Source organism: Triturus cristatus, chromosome 4_1 (assembly GCF_964204655.1).
Source record: "Triturus cristatus chromosome 4_1, aTriCri1.1, whole genome shotgun sequence".
NCBI lineage: Eukaryota > Metazoa > Chordata > Amphibia > Caudata > Salamandridae > Triturus > Triturus cristatus.
In genome coordinates, this window is record NC_140585.1 from 144,280,617 (window position 1) to 144,303,989 (window position 23,373).

The 23,373-nt window shown below is 48.3% G+C and overlaps 1 non-coding gene across 1 annotated transcript; it reads right to left on the reverse strand.

The window, feature by feature from the left end:
• Nucleotides 1-265: 265 nt before the first annotated feature.
• On the reverse strand, nucleotides 266-337 carry TRNAD-GUC (transfer RNA aspartic acid (anticodon GUC)). The gene has a single exon. It is a non-coding gene; the product is annotated as a tRNA-Asp (tRNA).
• Nucleotides 338-23,373: the final 23,036 nt, after the last annotated feature.

Consider the following 23,373-nt stretch of genomic DNA (forward strand, 5'->3'; position numbering starts at 1 on the left):
TTTCAAGAAGGTACATAGTGGCTTAAAATTAAAAGGCACACATGCTGTCCAAAAGGTAAAACACTTAGAAATTGCCCGTGATATAGTTTGAAAGGTATGGCATTGAAGTGCTAAATATTTTAACCTACGATGTGAGGCCATAAATAAAAAGTCTTAGCACTCTATAGTACTAGTATCACATTAATAATTGCATTTAAAACAGATTTTTACATCGTCCTACGTTTGCAATGTGGTTTGAAAGTATTAAAAAAATTCAAAACTTATCCTCCCCGTCGGGGAATTGAACCCCGGTCTCCCGCGTGACAGGCGGGGATACTGACCACTATACTAACGAGGATATGACGAACATACTGCTGCCGAGCATCTACTCATAGACGCTTCATTCCGTTCTGTTCTGCCTGTGATTGATCTTTCTTATTTTCTAGCTCCTTCACAACAACACAGGGGCCCACAGGCTCAACAAACACACACACACCCTCCCACAATACACACACAAACACACTCCTCCCTCACACCTCACAAGATCCTTCTCACCTCCTAGCAGACGCTCTCAGCAGCGCTCTCAGCAGCATCACCTGATGCCAGAGTCACAGCTACCAGCTCCCAGGGCTGCTTCCGCGGTGCCCCGCCTGGCTCTTCAGCCCAGGGGCCCCTGGGTCTGTCTGATGATGGAGGATTGCAGCGGAGGCTGCACACAGACAGTGGGGAGGGAGACCTTCCCATCCGCCAGAGCCGGAGGAGCGAGCTGGATTGTAAAGGGGAAGAGAGGAAGGCAGGAAAAGCCCAGGTGTGTGAGTGTCTGAGAAAGAGTCGCTTTATATTATAAAGCAGAGGAAAAGGGGTTAAGAGTTTGCAAAAGTCCTTCGACCCGGGTTTGAACCAGCTACCTAAGGATGTCAGTCACTCCACTGCAGCCCTCCCCAGCGACCTAAGGATGTCAGTCCCCCCCCCTCGTCCAACTGAGCTATCGAAGGCTCGGCTGTATGAGAGTGACAAGGTGCTATATGGCATGAGAACGGGACCCTGCTGCTGCCCATCAAGGTAGCTTTCTGTTTCTAAACCCCAACTCAAGGGCTCGATAAAGCTGCAAATCCAACAATGAAGAGTTTCCTTTCCCAGGGCCGTTTCTACCATTAGGCAAGCCTAGGCGGCCGCCTAGGGCGTCAAAAGGGGGAGGGCGGCAAAAAACTTGAGTTTGGCCCAAGACTCCAGAGGCTCTGGGGTCACAGAGACATTTCTGACTTACGACGTGACTACTTGTGTGATCTTTGCCCAAGAGAGCCTAAAACAAAGCAGCGCCTTCTTTGGATGGCTCAAATGAGGGACTTAATTGAGGGCCAGTGATGTTCGTGCCAGAATGAGACACAGCAGCAGACCCAAGTGCATGAGGTTCACGGGTGAGACGCCCCCACCCTGCTCCTATGAGACAGTCAGTGATTTATCACCTGGAGGAAGAGATGGGCATGAATGGGGGCCCTGGGTCAGGGGAGGGGGAGCAGAGCAGCCTGTCACCGCTTGCTTCTTCCCAGCGCCCAGAGGGACCAAGCTGTTCCTAGAAGGGTGGGCGCTGCCCAGGCCTTTCTTACAGCCGGTAAAAAGGCCGGCACAGCGCCTCGGCCTGTGCGCGCTGCTGTCCAACAGCTGTAAATATTAGCGCCTGAAAGGGCCTGTGCAGGGAGGATGATGTTCATTGGCAAAAGGGGTATTCAAATCTGGTCCTTATTTTATTTTCGCCGTCTTATTTTCCCCAAAGTTAGTGGTCGGATTTTAAAAGTCTGATCCTATCTCTCATTGAATAACATTTGTCGCCCTCTAGTTGCATTTGCCATGAAAGTATGCTACAGAAGGGGTACTCGCACACACCTCCGGCCCCCTCACCACAGCCCACCACGGCCCTCTGTCCCCATGTCCTGCCTCCTTGGCCTGTGCTATGGGTTTCATATCTAGCCCATACCTTTCCTGAGTGTCTCCGACTGTTACCCCAACAGTTCGCCTCTTACTTATTTACCTGTTTCTTTTTGTTTTCCTAGTGCCCACCTATTCACATACACAGACACCCACAGTGCCCTCTGCATAACTCCCAGCCCTCATGCACACATCCTTAGTTATCAGATACCACAAAACATGCTTAAAATTACATGTTTTATCAACACTCCAGACAAGAATATTTACCTTTGTCACATTACGAAGCAGAAATGCTTACTTTGGTCGCGAGGAAACCTTTGCCCATTCTTCCAGAAGGAATATTCTGCCCTTCGTTCTTTAACTCTCCTTAGTAATAGAATTCCAGTTCTGTACAGGTCTCATGCTACATTAAAATCTGAGTTACCTCCAACATTAAAACATGAAGTTCTGTAATATGTAATTACATTCTTTATCATCTGTAAAATACCACCAATCCTTTCGAGTCAGTGAACTTTAACTGTAACCTTTTATGTAGGAGCCTCGTGTATGTTTCAGACAGAGACAGGTTTTGCTTCCTACTGTTGTTGTTTCAGAAACGGTAGGGTTGTCAAAAAGCACAGCGCCCGTCGCGTGGAGTGCGCTCTGGGTGATCTGGGCCCAGTCGGTGGGCCGAGGAGGAGGGAGGGAGAAGGGCGAGTGAAAGCACGCCAGCGGGATGTGGCTTCGGATGTTGTAGGTACACACACTCTTTGCCACCTAATCTGACACCTGCAAAAAGTCACAGATCTGGGTTAAATCCATCATTTTTTTTGCATGCCACGCCATTCCACTTTAGACCCAGCCACATGCAAATCAGTCTTGATGCAGTGCCTCATGGGAACAGTCCAGCCCGAACTGTCTGGCCAGGTCCTCCCTGGACCAGAAACAAGCATCGTGGGACCTGTTTCGGGGCATCACCCCTCATTTGCCAGGCTAGCTTGAATCTGGTGGCGTAGCGGGCATGATGCGACCCACGTCTGGGCATACCCTTCCCACTTAGGGTGACAATTGCAAAAAGAACATATGATGGATGGAATGCTGAGCCAATCAAACATTCACCACCAGTCACAGATCAGGATTCAAGCTAGCCTGGCTGATGAGGGGTGAAACCCCGAAACCGGTCCCAGGGCTCACATTTCTGGTCCAGGGAGGACCTGGCCTGGCAGTTCAGGCTGGACTGTTCCCAACAGGGGCAAGACAGATTTGCATATGGGTGGGTCTAAACTGGGGTAGCACGGTGAGCAAAAGGACGTCAAATTTAACCCAGATCTCTTGACTGGGTTGAATGTTTTAATTTATTCTGCATTCTGTCCATCATCTCGGCAGAAGGGCCTTGAAGTTAGGGACAGGTTCCTTGGAGAACAAGCACTCTCAAAACCGTAACAGGGCTTAGGCCGCACTGAGAGTTGAAATCTCAGCCCATGGGAGGCAGAGACACGGTACATTCGGAGACTCTCTTTAACACCCAGCCTGTGTTCTCAGACCTTCCATCGCCTAGTGGCTCTGGCCTTCTTGGAGCTCACTGCCTCTAGCAGGCCCCTGCCCCTTGGACCACCCAGTGCCACGGGGCAGTCTCTCGGAGCTACCACCAGCCCTCTCACGGATCCCTTCCTCTAGCTGCTGCGCCCCCCAGTCCTCCCAGAGCCTATGTCTCCTTGTAGCCTCGTCCTCTTAGTTCCCGTCAAGCAGTCCTGGTCTTCTCGAAACCCTTTTTGTCTGTACAGATCCTGTCCTGGCCGTTAAAGGGCCCACACTCTAGCAGCTCGAGTCGTATCAGAACTACCTACCCCTAGCAGCTCGGGCCTTCTCCGGAACCTACGGCATTCTTAGCTCATGTCCCAGAGCTTCCGGTCCCTCAGACCTCCCATCCACTAGCAGCCTCGGCACCTTCAACTCTCGTCCTCTAGCAGTCCCAGCCCTCTTAGAGCCCCCGTCCCCTAGCAGCCTCAGTCCTCACAGAGCTCCAGTCCCGAGCTCCCAGGCCATCTTCAGCTCTGCTTCAATTCATTTTCACAACAAAAATATGCTGTTTAAATATTTACTTTTATATTGAAAAGCCTGGATGACAGGGGGAGAGAGTGATGGTAGAAAAAGGGAGGGGGCGGCATTTTTCAATTCTCGCCTAGGGTGGCAAAACACCTAGAAACGGCCCTGTCCTTTCCACAGTAACACCCCTACCAGTGCTTTAAATGGGCCGGTACTGTCCGGTACGGAATACCGGCACTTTTTTATTTTGAGAGGGAGAAATGTTATACTTTTAATTGGAGAGTACTGGCACTTCTCAGAATCAAGCAGGTACTCTGCTACAGAGTACCTGCACTTCTATTTTTCCATTTCAAACACTGCCCCCTATATACAGCTCAAAAGGGCTGAAAAGAAACAAGCACATCACCCATTTCACTTTTTACCAATCCACATTCACAGAGATTTCTGAGACACATTAAAATGGGGAATAACAACCCCTAACCTTTGCAATAGCTCTCCCCTTGGATGGTTCCAGGGCTGTCTGTGTTGACACTTTCAGGATCTCACCCTCTGAGCGCTTGTTGCTGCTGACACTGGTCCCGGCCTGCCGACACTGCTCCTCCATGCTGACACCGGTCCTTGCCTGCTGACACCGATCCTTGTCTGACACTGGTCCTCGCCTGCTGGTCCTCAACTGCTGACGCTGGTCCTCACATACTGATGCTGGACCTCGCCTGCTGGTGCCTGTCCTTACCTGCTGATACGGGTCCTCGCCTGCCGACACTGGTCCTCGCATGCTCATGCCTGTCCTCGCCTGCTGGCGCTGGTCCTGAACTGCTGGCGCTGGTCCTCACCTGCTGCGGCCGGTCCTCACTTGCTGGCAATGGTCCTCCATGCTGTCACTGGTCCTCGCCTGCTGACGCTGGTCCTTCACCTGCTGACATTAGTCCTCTCCTGCTGACACTGATCCTCGCTGCTGACACTGGTCCTCCCTGCTGACACTGGTCCTCGCCTGCTGAAGCTGGTGCTTTGTCTTCTGACACCGGTCCTTCCTGCTGGCACCGTTCCTCACCTGTTGACGACGGTCATCACCTGCTGACACTGGTCCTTCCTGTTGAGGCTGGTCCTCACATGCTGACAATGGTCCTCACCTGCTGACACTGGTCCTCGCCTGCTGACACTGGTCCTCGCCTGCTGACACTGGTCCTCGCCTGCTGACGCTGGTACTGAACTGCTGGCACTGGTCCTCAAATGCGGACAATTGTCCCACATGCTGTCGCTGGTCCTCGTCTGCTGCCCCTGGTCCTCGCCTGCTGGCGCTGGTCCTGAACTGCTGGTGCTGGTCCTCAAATGCTGACATTGGTCCGCCATGCGGTCGCTGGCCCTTGTCTGCTGACGCTGGTCCTTCGTCTGCTGACGCTGGTCCTTCGCCTACTAACACTGGTCCTTGCCTGCTGACGCAGTTCCTCACCTGCTGACACTGGTACTCACCTGCTGACACTGGTACTCCCTGCTGACACTGGCCCTCCCAGCTGACGCTGGTCCATCCTGCTGACACCGGTCCTCCCAGCTTACACTGGTCCTCCCTGCTGACACTGGCCTTCCCTACTGACACTATCCCTCCCTGCTGACACAGGTCCTCACCTGCTGACACTGATCCTCACCTGCTGACACTGATCCTCCCTGCCGAAACTGGTCCATCCTGCTGACACTGGTCCTCCCTGCTGACACTCGTCCTCCCTGCTGACACTGGTGCTCCCTGCTGGCACTGGCCCTCACCTGCTGACACTGGCCCTCACCTGCTGACACTGATCCTCCCTGCTGACACTGGTCCTCACCTGCTGACATTGGTCCTCACCTGCTGACATTGGTCCTCACCTGCTGACACTGGTCCTCACCTGCTGACAATGGTCCTCACCTGCTGACAATGGTCCTCACTTGCTGACAATGGTCCTCACCTGCTGACAATGGTCCTCGCGTGCTCATGCCGCTCCTCGGCTGCTGACACTGGTCCTTCACCTGCTGACACTGGACCTCCCTTCTGACATTGGACCTTGCCTGCCGACACTGGTCCTCGCCTGCTGACACTGGTCCTCGCCTGCTGACACTAGTCCACACCTGCTGAATCTGGTCCTCACCTGCTGACACCAGTCCTCCCTACAGACACTGGTCCGCGCCTGCTGAATCTGGTCCTCACCTCCTGACACCAGTCCTCCCTGCTGACACTGGTCTGCGCCAGCTGACACGGGTACTCGCCTGCTGACACCAGTCCTCCCTGCAGGCACTGGTTCTCCTTGCTAACGCTGCTCCTCCCTGCTGACACCGGTGTTCACATGTTGACACCAGTCCTCACCTGCTGATGTTGGCCCTCGCCTGCTGACTCTGGTCCTTTCTCCTGGTACTGGTCATTCCTGCTGACGCCGGTTCTCTCTGCTGACACCGATCCTCGCCTGCTGAAGCCAATCCTCACCTGCTGACACTAGTCCTCCCTGCTGAAATCGATCCTTCCCTGCTGACACCGGTCCTAACCTGCCGACACTGGTCCTAGCTTGCTGCCACTGGTCCCCAACTGCTGACGCCAGTCCTCACTCGCTGATGCCGGTTCTCGCCTGCTGACACTGGTCCACAACTACTGACGCTGGTCCTCACCTGCTGATGCTGGTCCTCGCCTGCTGACACCGGTCCTCAAATGCTGACAATGGTCCTCCATGCTGTCGCTGATCCTCGCCTGCTGACGCTGGTCCTTCGGCTGCTGACAGTGGTCCTCGCCTAATGACGCTGGTCCTTCGCCTGCTAACACTGGTCCTCGCCTGCTGATACCGGTTCTTGTCACTCACTCCACTACAGTTCTCCGCTCTACCAACTGAGCTATCAGAGGCTAGGCTGAGCGAAGATGACAAGGAACTATATGGCATGAGAAGTGGGCTCGGAGCATGGCAGCTTTTTGCTTCGAAACACCAACTCAAGGGCTTCATAATGCGCCAAACCCCACAATGGAGACTTTCCTTTCCTGCACAAAGCAAGGGAAGGATAAAGGGCTGAGACGACCGGCCAAACCCACGTGAGCAGCGAAGGCAGTGCTCAGCACTCCTCACCCATCCTGTCGCCACTTTGGTCCCGCCTCCAAGCCTCAGCAAAACAAACAAAAAAGATAATAATTATCCTTTTATTTTTACACTTTTAAAAGGGCTCACCGAGCCTAGGGGGCGGGGGGTGGGAGCCATAGCGGAGGATCTGCCTCTGGTTTTAAAAATTGTTTTCCTTTAATTTATTTTTAATGCAGGTAATGTGTGGGAGCCTATTACAGACATTTTGCAGAGATATCTTGTGTTCATGCAAAATCCATTAAAAAAAACATGTCCCTATCCCGGAATATTAGATATAAATACATTTGGAATTTGGAGAGTGTGTCTTTGTACTGTCAGTGACCTGGCCAAAGAGGGCATGAAAAAGCTGAAATTGGATCATAAATTTAAAGCTCTTTCAAACAGAGCCGCCAAATATATGTTTGGCCCTGGACCCCCAAAATCCTTACCATGTCCCTGCCTGAGAGAAGAGACAATGAGGGACAAAGACATTGCTCGAAAAAAGGCCATAGAAGCCTTAAACAGACAGAGACAAAAATTGTCAGATTAATAGTTACAAGGGGGGAAAATGTCCCATTAGGGGCAGAGCTGCTGACCTTGAAAATGGGGAACCAGGTTCGAGTCTCAAAGTAAGCTCAACATCCTGTGATTCTGGGCAAATCCCTTAGAGACATACTTATCAACCGTTCTCGCAGCGCGGCAAGCCACCTTGCTGCGCTGTGTCAAAGAAAGAAAGGGAAAAGGCAGAAATGCATCGTACCTAACATTATACAGCGCATTCCTGTCCTTGCCTTACACTGGCGCACAGTGTACTGCCTCGTGCCAACGCAGGCACCCTTAAGCATGGTGCAAGGGGGCCTGCGCTGCAGACAGGATAGTTTGCAGGCAGGAAGGGACACTTTCCTGCAGATATAATCTGAGGCAATTTCTGCTTTCTATGTGTGCTGCAGAACACAGCACACATTGAAAGAGGAAAAAACAAGGAAAAATAAAGATATTTCTCCTGCTTATGCCTGACCATGGAATGTGTGGCATTTAGAAGCATTTCCAGGTCTACCAGTAATGGTAAAAAAATTGGGAATACGCCAAAATCCAAGGGTGGATGCGTGGGAACACACCACGCTCCAACCATGGAATGCTTTCCTGGCTCAGAGTGATACAATGCAGTGATTTGTGTTGCATTGCATTACTCTAGATCACGGGTACTCATAGTAGGGCCCGCGGGCCGCCAGCAGCCCGGCAAGTCTTCCTTGGCGGCTCGCGGACCTTGCAGACATCGTACCTGTGCTTTTTTTTTTTAAGTGTGTCCGCAAACACCGCCGGTTACAGCAGCGCGGAGATATGGGGGCCGGGCGATTCTTTTAAAGACCATTCACTTGTTAATGAGGGTTTGTTGCATTTCACCTCTTCTTAGCGCCCCTGCATCTCCCCTCTGATTAAGTGGAGATGCAGGCGCGCTAAGAAGAGGTGAAATACAACAAAGCCTCATTAACAAGTGAATGGTCTTTTAAAGACCTGTGAAGTACTCGGGTGCAACTGTGTGTGTGCCCGGGAAGCAGTTTCAGCCGGGGGACGGGTGACACACGCGGGGTGAGGTGACAGTGGGTGACGAGGACAGCAGGGTGTGAGAGCAGCGGGTGAGGTGACAGAGGGCAGCAGGGAGTAAGAGCAGCGGGTGAGGTGACAGAGGGAGACAGATGGGGACAGAGAGGGAGATGGAGGGAAGGAGAGGGAGGGAGACACAGACAGAGGGAGGGTGACAGAGAGAGACAGGGAGACAGAGAGAGAGGGAGGGAGACAGAGAGAGGGAGGGGGACAGAGGGAGGGAGACCGAGAGAGAGGGAGATAGAGAGAGAGGGAGACAGAGAGAGAGAGGGAGACATACAGAGGAAGGGTGACAGAGGGAGGGAGACAGAGAGAGGGAAACAGAGGGAGGGAAACAGAGGGAGGGAGACAGAGAGAGGGAGACAGAGAGAGGGAGACAGAGAGAGGGAAACAGAGAGAGGGAAACAGAGAGAGGGAAACAGAGAGAGGGAAACAGAGAGAGGGAAACAGAGAGAGGGAGACTGACAGAGGGAGGGAGACAGACAGAGGGAGGGAGACAGACAGAGGGAGGGAGACAGAGGGAGGGAGACAGACAGAGGGAGGGAGACAGAGGGAGGGAGACAGAGGGAGGAGGGCGACAGACAGAGGGAGGGAGACAGAGGGAGGAAGGCGACAGACAGCAGGAGGGAGACAGATAGAGGGAGATGGAGGGAGAAAGACAGAGGGAGACAGAGACAGACAGAGGGAGACAGAGGGAGGGAGACAGACAGAGACAGACAGAGGGAGGGAGATAGAAGGAGGGAGACAGAGGGAGAGAGAGGGGGGAGACAGAGAGAGGGAGGGAGACTGACAGAGGGATGGAGACAGATATAGGGAGACGGAGGGAGGCAGACAGAGGGAGACAGAGACAGACAGAGGGAGGGAGATAGAGGGAGGGAGATAGAGGGAGGGAGATAGAGGGAGGGAGATAGAGGGAGGGAGATAGAGGGAGGGAGACAGAGGGAGAGAGGGGGAGACAGAGAGAGGGAGGGAGACAGAGAGAGAGAGGGAGGGAGACAGAGAGAGAGGGAGGGAGGGAGACAGAGAGAGAGGGAGACAAGCAGAGTGAGTGAGACAGAGGGAGACAGAGAGAGAGGGAGGGAGAGAGGGAGAGAGATAGTGATAGAGAGAGGGAGGGAGAGATAGAGGGAGAGAGGAGGGCGACAGACAGAGGGAGGGAGACAGACAGAGGGAGGGAGAGAGAAGGAGGGAGTCAGAGGGAGGGAGAGAGAGAGGGAGGGAGACAGAGAAAGGGAGACGAACAGAGGGAGGGAAGGAGACAGACTGCGGGAGGGAGACAGAGGGAGGGAGACAGAGACAGAGGGAGACAGAGAGATAGAGAGGGAGAGAGACAGAGAGAAAGAGAGAGAGGGAGACAAGCAGAGTGAGTGAGACAGAGAGAGGAAGGGTGACAGAGAGAGAGAGGGAGGGAGAGATAGAGAGAGGGAGGAAGAAATAGAGAGAGGGAGGGAGACAGAGAGAGAGAGAGAGAGAGAGAGAGAGAGAGAGAGAGAGAGAGAGAGAGAGAGAGAGAGAGAGAGAGAGAGAGAGAGAGAGAGAGAGAGAGAGAGAGAGAGAGAGAGAGAGAGAGAAATAGAGAGAGATATGGTGGCTCAGTGGACGAAGGCGTCCGCTGCAGGGGCCTGTGTTCAACCTCATAGGCATAGTTTTTTTTTTGCTCTAGCCCCGCCCCCCTGCCCCACTGCCTCCGCCCCCACCAGTGCGGCCCTCGGCCATAAACTACACTGTAAATTTGGCCCCCGAGAGAAAGTTTGTGAGTACCCATGCTCCAGATGTATCAAGCCACTCAGGGCCATGCAAGGTGTCCTTGTGTGGCTTGATACATCTAACTTTCGTGTTGCGTCTTCCTTGCGCCCCGTTGTGTGATGCAAGAGCGATGCAACACTATGATAAGTTTGGCTCTTAATCTAAAAAACGAAAGTGACCTTGTTTAATGCAACTGGCGCTCGTGCAGACCTGCCAACTTGCAAAAATATTTAACCATGTGAAACGGAGGTGGGGCCTGGTACAAAGAGCCGCCTAAGAGGCACTCTGCCAACTCCCTCCACCAACCTCATTCTCAAGGGAACACAAAAAGAAAACGCCTGCGGAGTCTGTCGCCGATGCCCAGGGGCGTTTGCACAACCCTTACTGGATATCTGCTCACCACAGCCTCCAAAAACGAGCTGGAAATCCACTCTTTGCGGTGGTTTTCAGCTCATCTTTCCTGCCACTGTGTGATATTGGCTCCTCACCAGGGTGACCGGGAGCTGATGTCCTGTGGCACCAAGTGAACTGGCAGCTCTGGCTCATGTAAACCGCTTTGGTACCTGCAGGTCGAGTTTGAACTCTAGCGGACTTCATATATTTTGGGCCTTGGAAAGATTTGTGTAATTTACATTGTGGAAATTACGTAAACATTTAGAATATTTACGCACACTGTTAGAACTGCTGATCTGGCATTTTGCACTTTTTTTTTTTTAGAGTGAAATGCATCCTTGCATTCATTTTAGATATAAGGATGCATGTTGCACTTTTTTTTTTTAGAGTGAAATGCATCCTTGCATTAATTTTAGATATAAGGATGCATGTTGCACTTTTTTTTTTAGAGTGAAGTGCATCCTTGCATTCATTTTAGATATAAGGATGCATGTTGCACTTTTTTTTTAGAGTGAAATGCATCCTTGCATTCATTTTAGATATAAGTATGCATGTTGCACTTTTTTTTTTTAGAGTGAAATGCATCCTTGCATTCATTTTAGATATAAGGATGCATGTTGCACTTTTTTTTAGAGTGAAATGCATCCTTGCATTCATTTTAGATATAAGGATGCATGTTGCACTTTTTTTTTTAGAGTGAAATGCATCCTTGCATTCACTTTAGATATAAGGATGCATGTTGCACTTTTTTTTTAGAGTGAAGTGCATCCTTGCATTCATTTTAGATATAAGGATGCATGTTGCACTTTTTTTTTAGAGTGAAATGCATCCTTGCATTCATTTTAGATTTAAGGATGCATGTTGCACTTTTTTTTTTAGAGCGAAATACATCCTTGCATTCATTTTAGATACAAGGATGCATGTTGCGCTTAAAAAAGTAATACAGAATCGCATGTGACGCGATCAACAGCCGCTTACATTCTGTTTGATCACCTTGTCCCCATGCTTTGAATATCAATTCCATGATGTGGCATCGTATTGTAAACACAGGCGTTTCATGTAACAGGCCAGGCCCTGCCGCTAACTCCACGCAACGAACAGTCAAAGGCTGTGCGTGGCGCAAGATCGGCCTTCTTAGATATGGTAATAAAATATACATTATGTCACAAAAAAAGCAGAAAGTCTCTGGAAAAAAACCAATGGTAAAGTGACGTTAAAGTTAGCTGGATTTATCAGTTACAAATTTCCTCGCCATGTGCTATTTATGATCTCATATATTACATCATTGTTGACATCTGATATGACATCATTGTTAACAATACTGTGCATGGCGGGGGAGCGAGTTATAGTTTCTTCAGGTAACTATAGCTGGTGAATTTCAGTGGTTTTTGAAGTTTAAAATGTGATGTTTTTGCAGAGATATTCTCATAACTATATAGTCACTTTAACTTTTGTTTTTCTAGTCAGATAGATTGAAGGACCGTAATATGACGTGGAGATAATATAATGAAATGGAATTGGCAGTTATTTTGCGCTGAAAGAGCATCTTAGTCAGCGCTCGAGTCGGGGTACCACGCGGGTGGACGGCGTCCCCCCACTTATTTTACAGGGAGCTCGATAGCTGGAGCAAATGGAGCCACACATTCACTCTTTGGCCTCTCTGGGGCGAGATCGGAGCTCATTCAGTACGCTGCTCATGCGCTGGCTTCTCTGATGCAATCGCATCTAAGGGGTGAGTGAGGGGAGGCAATGAGTGTGATGGTGCAAGCCACCTTTTGTGACGTCACTTCCTGTCATGACGTCAGCGTCCCCCCACTTATTTTTTTAGGACTTGTGCCCTAATCTTAGTACGGAACTACTTTGCTCCGTGTTGCTGCTGCCAAGCCTTCAGTCTACTTCCAAGCGGAGCGCTTCCTTGAAACTTCTTAAGTGGCAGAGCGGTAGAGCTCCTGCAGGCTCCCGCTCCCGCTGCGACCGCCGAAGCCGCGGCCCTCGAACCCAGCAGGTCAGCAGGCTCACAGGGTTGCGGGCTGCCTGGCTGCCTGGTCGCCTGGTCCATTCCACGCTTTTCGGACTGTGGGAGCGAGGAGCAAGGGTGAGCGGGCTGAGTGCTCCAAAACACAGCCGTTGCTGCTGGGGACCGCAGGAAAGCAGGAAGCCAGAAAGCCACAGACGGGATTGGCGCTCTCCCACTTGGCTTACCCGAAGCCCCAACTGGCCCTCCCACACCTAGACAAGAACCTCTGCGCTGAGTTTGCCCGGCTGCCGCGAAAAGTCTGTGTAACGCGGCAGGAGCTGTAGACCATTTTCCAAGCACGCCCGAAGCCGCGGGGGTATTTTACAACGCGGTAGGAGTTGGCAGGGGCAAGTCATGAAGTCATGAAGCCTGGTTTTCGTTTGCCGTGCTGACATTGTGTAGGAGTTTCGATTCTTTGGAGGAGGAGCTGGGTAAGCCCGCGGGAGATGAGGGCGGAGCCGGAGCGGGTGCTGGCGAAGTTGTTGCTGCTGCTGCTGCCTGAGCCGGGCTGAGCCGGGCTGAGCCGAGCCCAAAAATCCACCAAAATCCACCAAAATTGTTGCCCAAGCCCCCGCGGAATTGCGGATTGTGGATTGCGGAGCTGCTGGGCCGAGGAGGCAAGGAGACTCGGGGAATTGGAGCAGCGGAGCCGCAGGGGGTGAGCTGTGGTGTGCAGTAGTGTGCGGTGGCGAGCAGGGAAGCAGGGAGCAGCTCATGAGAGACACACGCAGCGGTTCTTGTGCCGGCGGAGCGGGTCGGCGGTGCATGCCCTGTGCGCTCTTTGGGAGACCGAGACGGAACACAGGAGCCTGCGGCTGTGGAGCCTAGCATGAGCAGGATTGGGAGCGTCTGGAGCCAGAAGTTAGGGGTCGGGCCGGGTGCTCAACCACTAGCCTGCATTGCCTAGTGCTGAAGTGGTTTTATGGTTAACGTCCCCCGGGGTTATATGGGCTGAAGAATAAACGAAAGACCTTCCAGCCCCAAACAAAAAAACAGTAAACCTGTCTAGAGAGCCCCTACTTCGGGCCTAGGGCAGGGCTGTCCAAATGAGATCAGGGACAGTTCGACAAGCTGCGATTGGCAAGAAATTATGTAAAAAAACAAACAAAAAAGTTAAAAATCCAAAATCTAATTCAGCAAAAGAGGAGGACCTTTTACATAATGAATCTGTAAACGGGGCAGGACAAAGGGAGAGTCTGATTTCAGTGCCCACACCAATAACAGCACAACTGTCAAACTCAAATAACCAAACAGGGATTCGAAAATTCTTTTTCTTAAAAGATCCAATGGCGGCAATATATGCCCCTTCAAAAGAATTGTCCCAGTTACCAAGCCCAATTCAGCCAGATAAACCGGAAGCCATTGCTCTGTGGACCCCTGTAACCTCCACCAATGCACCCACCAATGTAACACAAATAGAATTACTTGTGGGGGAAAAACAAGGTCCATCCACAGGTATCAGGAAACCTGGGGCAATAATAGCTCAGGTACACCAGGCAGCCCCCACAACTTCTGTCACAACTTTTAGAACAAAATCCGAAGTACCTGCCCAAACTCCAACTGAGAGCGGTATAAAGATAAATACAACAGCAGACTCTGTGAAAACGTCTGTGATCTACGTCGGGGGAAACATTGAGCACGAAAAACTTAATTTCAGTTGCACCCTTCCTAAAGTAGCACCGAAAGGAGACCTCACAATCACGGCCCCAAAGGTCGGCAAACAACCACCTAGTCTCAAGGAAGCAGGCCAACCTGATACTAAATGGTCCGAACATGAAAAAATAAATCTAATTAAACTTGCAGCCAACCCAGTGCCTAAGGAATCAGTGTGCAGTAAATCATACACCAACATAAATGATTCAAATCTGACAGAAATTTTGGAATTACTAGAATCTAACTACCAGGACACTGTCTGTTTTAGCCCAGGTCCAAATAAAAAAACCCTGCAAAGGAGATCTAAGCTTGTTTCATCTACACCGTTAAGCTCTCGGGGCGAAAAAAATCCCCAGTGTCCAGAACTAGTGGAGACAAGTCTTTGCCCGACAACGATCAAGCAACAATTAAAAGGTCTAAACCCCTCATTACCAATAACAATTTCATCTGAAAGTGGATCAGACCTTGGGCTAGAGGCCCCGGTGCAGCATTTTGAAGATCATCCCCATACGCAATGGGCGCAAACTCTGATTCAGACCCCCGAACAAGCTATAAGGGTATTAAACTATCAGTCGGACAAAATGGACGTCCAAATTGATCTTGTAAATCTTATTGCTAGTCACATCTCCGGTGTAAACAGCAAAATAGATTTAATAACTACCCTCCTCTCAAGAAGGGAAAATCTAGAGCAACAAATGCATATAAATAAAAATAAGTCAATCTGCTGCTGTAGTCCAATAATTGAGAAACTGGCAACACTCCCTGAAATTTTAAAGGATGTCCTAGGGGCAGTAAAACTATCATGCACCAGCAAGCAACTTATAAACCCCCCCCAAAAAAACTGTAGTTCAAGAGAAAAGTACTAATCAAACTAAAAAAACAGCACACAAACTAAATTATACCATCGACGAATTAGTAAAAACAGAGACCGAGACTCAATCTAACTTAACAGATGCTCTAGAGAGTCCTCCTAAACAAGTATTTGAGGTTGTTAAACCAACAAGAAGGGAAAGAAAACGTGCAAGAAAGGCTCAGCCCAAAAACAACAAACAACCCAGCCTTGCAACGGAAAATCTTTTCCCGTTATTCAAAGTAAAATCATCTAGGGAAAAGAAAAAGAACACTCGTTCCCCGTATCAGGTGGTTTGCCCCGTAAGTGTTCAACCTCAAGGTCATCAGCTGGCCTACCAAAAGCAACAGGGCACGAGTCAATCCGCCCCACTTCAAACCTCTCCTCAAACTACACAATGGGTCGAAAACACCCACCAAAAGGCCGAAAGAGTTCAAAAAGTAATTTCGACAGCCCAGCACCAAGGAGGAAAAACAGGGGGCATTAAAGGAGTGGGTCAAGAAAAACTTTCGTGCACTTCAGGAAGTAGCACCCCGGGGAGAGGTAAAGGCCGGAGTATTCAACAACGCGATCTACAACAAGACGAAAGAAATAATGAGTTAGCACTGGAAAATTACAACACTCTTCCAGTGAAGAAGTTGGGTCAATCAACATCGCACAAGCCTTAAAACTTGTTAAAATCAATTGCAGTAACGATAAGGGGAAAGTCTCGCCTATGCAAACTTCTCAACCAGGACCAACGGGAGCCGCATAAAAGGAAAACATCTCAAATAAGCCCCGGAATTCCGAAATTGAGTACAGAGGCAACAACTTCGGATTCCCCGTGTACGTTCCGTAATGTGAAAATAATACTCCATTAACCCTAACAACCGAAGGTGGAAGAAAGGAAAAAGGACCCCTCTTGCATACCGAGTACATCCAATCGGACGAGTTCGAATTGAAATTATCGTTCATACCAGAATATTTGTCAAAGGGAACACAAGATACACTAAACAGAGGAAATCTTTTGAGGCTGTTTAGCGAAATCCCAGAATTAAAAGGAACCCGCTCCAGTGACCTAACTTCGGTTGAATTCATAGAAACTACCGGGCTGGGAACAGAAGAGACTTTGACAACTTGGTCCTCAAAGGACCTGGTGAAAAAAATAGTATCAATGAGCGGAAGGTTTGGAGAATGGGGAATTATGTTAAAGGCCTACGAACGCCCAAGGTATCCGCACCCCCTTCTCAAAAACCTAAATGAAGTGAATAGATCGGGAAAAAAACATCTATCTTGTGTATGGGGAGCACGTGCCAACTCTCTAACAGCTCCCCCAGCAACAACAGAATTGATACAAGAGAACGCCCCGATATTACTGTGGGCAGCTCACAGGAATCTAGGGACTGGTCCTGGGTGCCTAGAATACTAAACAATAAGCATCCCTGACCAACCAATGACAAAAAAAAACACAGAGAGGTGGACGGCCATCCAAGTGGAAGACGCGTGCACAGTCAACATCTCGCTCTCTTCATGGAACATTCACGGATTTAACGACACGGGGCAAGATCAAGAAACCAAACAATTTTTTAGTCAACACAACATCATCCTGCTCCAGGAAACCTGGAACTTGGTTGCGAGTTCAATTCCAGGATTCATAGATCATCATTGTATGGCAGAAAGATATTCATGCTTCGGACATCCGAGAGGGGGCCTATCAACATTTTTTTCACACAAACTGAACTGGGCAACGGAAGAATTAGACACCGGGGTAAATTGGATTCAAATGATCTAAGTAAGTAGTAATCAGACGCCTAACGAACTAAACTGGCAACTTCTACTAATCAATGTTTATATCCATCCAGAAAGAAAAAAGCAGAAGGGAAAACACAAGAATGTAATTAAACTAATAAAATCAATGCAGAGAAGCCATGAGAACTGTCAAGTATTGATCTCAGGAGATTTCAATAGCAACCTTTTAGTTAATCAGCAGGGAAGTAAAAGAAGAGCTACTCATGGAATTAGAGCATTTGTGAATAATTTAGATACTCACGACTTGACAATTCTGAACGGAAACGTCATGGGGGACAGCCCAGCTGCCATAACATATTTAAGTGGAAAAACCTCTTCAACAATAGACTTTATAATCATTAATAACAACATACTCACAGAAATTAACAAACTTTGTATTACTCCACGAGCTGAAAGTGACCATTTGCCTCTAGTTTTAAACATGACCAAAAAAGTTAATAATGCACAAAAAAACAAACCTATCGTGCTAAAATGGCGAGGAGTGGTACCCCAAGCCATTCAGGAGACAGTCAAGGTTTTCGTGGCTGAACAGGGCTGCAAACCAGAGAAGGATCGTGTTAAAAGTTGGGAGCATTTAGCTCAGTTTTTAGTTCACAATTTTCCGGCCTCCCCAGGACGTATTCCAAGAATGGCGACCAGAAATGATCCCTGGTTTAACCAGGACCTCATACATCAAAAAAGAGCGATTGCAAGAGAAGTGAATCTGCAATTACAAGCAGAAAAAATGGGATACAAAACAGGAAAAACGAAGCTGTATGTACTGAGGCGCACCTACAGGAGGAATCTGTGGAAAGCCAAAACAGCGTATAGAGGATCCATTTGGCAGAACTTATTATCCGCTAGTAAAAAGCCCAACAGCAGTGAGTTTTGGGGTATTAATAACAAACTGTCAATTGGTCCAAGGCTGCTGCAAGAAGCAGGAATCGGAGCAGACATCTGGGCTGGACACGTGCAATCATTGTATAACAAGACAGGGACGGGACTTGCAGGAAGGCCCCCCGGGGAAGATTACGACCAAAAAGAAACACTAGACTCCACCATCCCAGCTTATGAGGAAGATAGCTCATTACAATCACTGTCAACTACGTGCGGGACAAACACTTTGACAAACGGGAATGAGCTAAGGGGGCTTATTCGGAAACTTAAATCCGAGGGAGCGGCCGGCCCCAACGGTATCCCCAACGCTTTTTTCAAGAATGACCCAGAGTTTTGGTCTTCTTATTTTACCCCGCTCTTCAATGGGATTTACAATCAGTCCAAAATCCCGGCTTCTTGGAGGGGGAACATCATTCACCCCATATTTAAAAAGGGAGACCATCGTAAGCCTGGAAACTATAGATTAATTTCATTGATAGATGTGGAAGCAAAACTGTACGCCTCCTGCCTGTTAATTCAGCTGAAATGTTGGATGGAGGGAAAAAACATACTCCCAAAATTTCAAACAGGATTCAGGCAAGGTATGGGCACTACAACCAACTTCGTAACCCTTGCTCTTTTAACAGAAAAAGCGCAAAAAAGGAATCTTCGATTGTTTGCTTGCTTTATTGACATTAAATCCGCATTTGACAGAGTGTGCAGGAGCCAGCTCTCGAAGAAACTTAAAGAATGGGGCCTGCCAATTACAACGCTCAACGCTATAATTACCTTGCACACGGACACCTGGGCAAGAGTCAAGTTGGGCAATGGCTCGAGTCCAACTGCAAGTATTCAGATGCAAAGCGGCTTAAAACAAGGCTGCGTTTTATCCCCCAGTCTAATCAATTTGTTTTTGTCTGACATTGCACCTTACATCGAAAAACCAGAGTCACATCCTCCGAAACTGGTCAATGTGCCAATTGCCATACTACAATATGCGGATGACATAGTTCTGTTGAGCCAAACTCCCATCGGCCTACAGAGATCAATAAACAACCTTGTAGCCTACCTGGACAAGGAACAACTGGAGTTAAACAAAGAGAAAACAAAAATAGTGCGCCTAGTGGATCGCAAGAAACTTAAGTTCAAATGGATGGCCAAGGGGGCAATTGTTGAAGAAGTCAGTTCATATAAATATCTGGATGTAATAATTGGGCAGGGCGCAACCCACAAAGAACACAAACTGGCACTAAAAGCAAAGGCACACTCGTTAATTTATGCATATAAATTACTACGCAAAAAGATGGACTGCCCAAACTTCTCTCACTTGCTCAAAATAATGGCCGCCCAAATACAGCCCAGTTTGTCCTACGGCTTGGCCCCTTGGTGTGGTAAAGAAGCGCACTTATTGAACAAACTGCAGACAAAGAACTATAAAGCAGTCTTTGATTTGCCAAAATCTGCTTTGCCCTCCCAGGTCAGACTGGAATTCGGCCTCCAGCATCAGAAGTTCCGAGGAATGAGCTGTTTTATTAAACTTTGCTATGCAATACGCTCTTCTGACCCGGATACCTTGAACAGCTTATGCTGGGAAGAAATTAAGCACCAGGGGGATTTAGTAACACCGAACTCCTGGGGAAGCTTTCTGAGAGAGTCCCTGGCTGAGATGGATTTACAAGCAGCATGGACCAATGGGTTGGACAGAGAAAGTTTTGGTAAAATAGTAAACAGCGCAGCTAAAAAGAAATCTTTGTGGGCTGACAAAAAAGCGCTTACCAAGCGGCGGCACGGGTGGACAGTCATAAATTCTTACAGATTTCTGAGGCCACAACCATATTTATCCGCCCATTTTAACTCACAGTTAAAAACGAGCTTTTTAAAGTTTCGAATGGGCGTGCACGAGGAAAAGGACTTATATCCACAGTGGAAAAAGCCATTTAAATCAGAATCCTGCAGACTTTGTGGTTTTAAAAAGGAAACCTTAATCCACTTATTATGTGCCTGTACAGCCGTTTTAGACCAAAGGAGACAGTATTTGAAATCTATCTTCAATGAGCTGAACATTCGCTCCAGTAGGCAAGCGGTGATTTGCTGGTTAGAGGGTACGTCGATTATACTGGCATGCCGTGGAATTAAATACATGAACTTAGCCAGTAGACTTTTAAGGCAAGCCGACGGAGATACTAAATAATATGAGTATAATGAGATTATCAGTGTCCTCACCGGGTTTTTTACTTTAATAACTCTGCTGTTCCAAGTTTAAAGTTGCTAATGTAAGCATTTTTAAAACTTACATTTTATTGACAAGTGATGTGGATTTTATTCAGAACAACAAGGTTCCAGATTATGTAATATTTATTTACTTGTTCCGGGGGGGGGGGGGGGGGGGGTTGTAATGATTTTAAGTAATCAAACAATAAAACTTGAACTTGAACTACTAAGACAGCAATTTATCGAGGATAAAAGACACATCTACACAATCTATCATGCTTCGATTATGAGACCTACTTGGAAGCGTCTTCTTTTGTTAAAACGCACATTATTTTTCTCTTGACTTTCCTCACAGAAGCCCTGAAGAAGCAGTTGGTGAGCCACGAAACACGTGTTGGCTGGGACTGAATGAGAGTATCAAGAAGTATTCATGGGACTTGTACTTTCTTTAAATGTGATTAAAAAGGTACCAATGAAAATACTTTTTGGATGAAATGTACTGGTATAACAAGTTAAAAGGATTTTTGAAAGATGATTTAAAAACAAAAATAGTTTTTCAATAAAAGAAAAAGCGAGAACAGGGAAGGTGTATGAGTTAAAGTATATGTAGCAAGTAGATAATGGCTCCCCGCTGATGCGAATTTGTGTTTTCTTGCAAGAAATCTGATTATTGGGTTACTGATGTAGTGGGTAGTAGCCTAGTGCAGGCCCGCTCACATCTTTAACCCATAATATAATCAAAGTGGGAGAAGGGTGCATGGCCAGTGAGGTTTAGGCTGCGGTGTCCCAAGAAAAATTGTTGGCACCTGCATTTTTTCAGGCCTGACTTGCAGAGGAGCTGTCCCCAGACATTACATGATCAACAGAAAGAGAGTTTTCCAAAGTGCTACTAAGACAGAGGCTTTGGCCAAATGTTAAATTCTATGAGTACAGCTTATGATTGGGAGAAGCTGTGGGCTTCTGGTGCAAAAGAGGAATTGTGTGGCATTGTTTGCCCTGTGGGAAAGCTTATAATCAGTACAACATAATCGAATGAGTTGTGGTGGCCAGCCAATGATGAAGGCTATTGGCTGGATTTGTTTATTAATTGAAGTGACAACAAAGGCAGTAGGCCTGACTTATTTATTGTGAAAGAATTTATTAAAGCCAATAGGAATTCAAGGGTTAATTGACTGTGGTAAAGCCAGTAGACCTATTCTCATGCATGGAATCTCAGATTGCCATCGTCGGCATGGGTTTTGGGGATTGTTGCCCCCTGTGACAAGTACTAGGAGTATAATATGTTCACTGTGATAATCCTTGCCGAGTCATCTTAGGACAGATTGTATATTGTTTTGTAGCCACACGTCTGTTCCTATTTTAGTTTTATAATTGTATGTCTGATGAATACTTTGAGGGAAAGGTTATAATCAATACAGTAGGACTGAGTTGGCTATAGTGGCAAATCAATGATCAAGGATATAAGCCCGATTGTTTCACAGGGAAGAGTTCTGTAAGAGGCCACGGGGCTGATATATTTATTATAAAAAGTTACAACAAAGTCAGTAGAAGTGAGCAAAGCATACGTGGACACCAAGAGGTATAAGGATCCAGTGTTATTACACTGCTTTAAATACTATAGGCAGCTTTTTGTGCCTGGAATCTCACAGATACCTGCATTAGGCAAGAGTTTGAGTTTTGCTTCCCGTCTGAGAACCCCCTGCAGATGAAGATTTGAGCCGTGAGGATCTTTATTGGGGTGAAGTATATTGGTTTCTTCACTGTTGTTGAAATGATTTCAGGTTTCCATTTTGTGTATCAATAATGAACATTAATATGTCTTTTTACACTTTGATTTGCACATTTAGACTGAATGAACAACATTGCAATTGAATTGAGTTTCATGGGATGTGTAGAAATGGGCACAAGGGGCTGTGGGTCCCCTTTTTGTTCACAAGGATGGGACGCCACCCATAAAGTTCCAATTTACAAGGTGTTCAGTAGGGCCCTGGTGTCAGCAGGGTAGATCCTGTGGAGTAAAGTTTGCATTCATTTCGGTTTGGCGACAGGCATGGGGCTGGTAGGACAAGCAGTTCAAAGGCTAGGCAGGTGGACGTCTGACTCATACAAGCGCTATGTGAGATGGAACATGTTGTAATGTTTTGACATTCCTTTTCCCATCATTTACGGTATTCTTCAGTGAACACTGGTGGAGGAGGCGATAAGGTGCTGCGGCAGCTGGATACTTCATTGCCACCTGTCAAGGCGGGAGCAGGAGGTGTTACAGATATGCTGGTGTTAGTTCACTCTAATGTGAGTGCGCAAAGGTTTTTTATTCTGCAGGTGACTCTGCAACGTGGGCAAGGAAGGCCAGATATCATTTGACCTTCTGCAGTCAGGGAAGGCTGCGCTTCGTCAACTTGAGAACTGCATTGAACAGAATTCTGCCCCCGAGGCTTCCGCTTCCAGGGGTGGTAATCATGCATTTGGAGGCAATGACTTGGCCAAGCGAAGGTAAAAAAGACTTATTGGAACTGATTGTCTCTGAAATATGTTGCCTCTCTAAGAAAGACGCTGATGCCATAATAGCCTAGCACAACATTGCCCGACGTTGAATTGGAAAGGTGTTATGTTGGTCGGGGCCCTCAATGCGACGGAAAATGGGTGAACAGGAGGGTTAGTAAGCGGTTTATCATCTATACCTCACGGGTGCATCAAGGGGGAGCGTGTTTCTTACAGTTTGGTAAACACTTATCACAGTCGTTGTTTATGGAGAACTTGCTGGCCTGGCCAACGCACACAGTACAGGGGAGGGGCAGATTGAGGGGGAGGGGGTTGACTATGCTGACCTGCGGTGCGTGAGGTCATGATTGGCGGGGACACTTGTGGGCCCCTACGGCTTTCCTTCTATACCAAGAAACAACATAAGCATCACTGGACCTTCGAAGGGGTGCTGGCAGCAAGGCGACACACGGTTGTAGAGGCGCAGGGGGTTGGGGGTAGTCTCTGACTGGCGGTCCTCACCTGTCAACCAACCACAATTGCGCAGTTGGCGCAAACTAGCACAGGCCCGTTAGGGGTGAAGAACTGGGGTGCCGGGGGTGCCCTGAACAAGAGCTCCCGGTGCAGGAGATGGAAGGTGGGGACCTCCAATAAGGAGGGTCCCATCCTTTAGAGGGGGAGTTTAAGAGGAGGGGTCATGGAACCAGTCATGATCTCATTCAGGAACGGTTATGTTATTGGTTACACAACAACAAGTTAGTTACGGTTAGGTGACTCCC